The sequence below is a fragment of the Zea mays genome, chromosome 9 (genome assembly GCF_902167145.1).
Source record: "Zea mays cultivar B73 chromosome 9, Zm-B73-REFERENCE-NAM-5.0, whole genome shotgun sequence".
In the NCBI taxonomy this organism is placed as follows: domain Eukaryota; kingdom Viridiplantae; phylum Streptophyta; class Magnoliopsida; order Poales; family Poaceae; genus Zea; species Zea mays.
This window is the reverse complement of record NC_050104.1, coordinates 77662753-77663496: the sequence shown is the minus strand read 5'-3', so window position 1 is coordinate 77663496 and position 744 is coordinate 77662753. Positions and strand designations below refer to the sequence as shown.

Below are 744 nucleotides of genomic sequence, written 5' to 3'. Positions count from 1 at the left end.
GGATTTCAGGCCAATCAGTATCATTTCGAGATTCATCAAAATCGTTTCAAAGAAGAGGAACAAACATTGTCTTTAACAACACTCATCCACTTATTGACATTGACACGTATCAATCGGCGTGGGTCGCTCACTCATAGAAACTTTATTGGTTGTGACAGAACCACTTATCTTTCGCCACAAACATAAGATCCCTATGGTCCTACTCAAGGTAGACTATCGCAAGTCATTTGACCGAGAAAGAGAAGAGTTGTGTCTTAAAGTAAAGACGAGGATGTAGAAATCCACACACACTTGTCTTTCAGGCCCAGCCCACCAGGGATTTCCAAATCGTTAGGTTAGCGGCGGGTCTTTCTTCTTCTGGGTGAGCTGCGGAGCTACTTTTTCTTTCTTTCATTCCATTCCATTCCATCTGTCTCTGTATGCTTGGGTGAATGCCATAAGCGGATTTATATGCCCCGGTTCCTAGGGTTAGGGTATTCCCTATGTTGAGCCTACTCAGATCAGAACAAAACTTTTGGATTCTCTTTCGCCTATCGGCCGGCTTTAAGCAACCTTCACATTTCCTGCTGAGATCCCAAGTCTCCAAGTGGGCCCTCTTGGCCACCCACGACCTTGGCTTTTTAGAGAATCCCGCTCCTGTGTCGTAGGACTTGTAGCTCGGCAGTCCACCGGGTAGGTTTGTTTATCCATCCTTTTTCGAGTGTCTTCTTGGATAGTTATAGCGGCCCATAGGCGCAAGATGTA

General features: G+C 45.7%; 1 protein-coding gene across 2 annotated transcripts in view; it reads right to left on the bottom strand.

Annotated features, from left to right (window-relative positions):
• Positions 1-465: 465 nt before the first annotated feature.
• Positions 466-744, bottom strand: part of LOC118473340 (NADH-ubiquinone oxidoreductase chain 5) — a 3067-nt gene continuing 2788 nt past the window's right edge. For both annotated transcript variants that reach the window (XM_035962574.1, XM_035962575.1), the window contains one exon: positions 466-744. This exon is cut by the window's right edge. The gene's annotated coding sequence lies outside the window, so the exon portion shown is untranslated.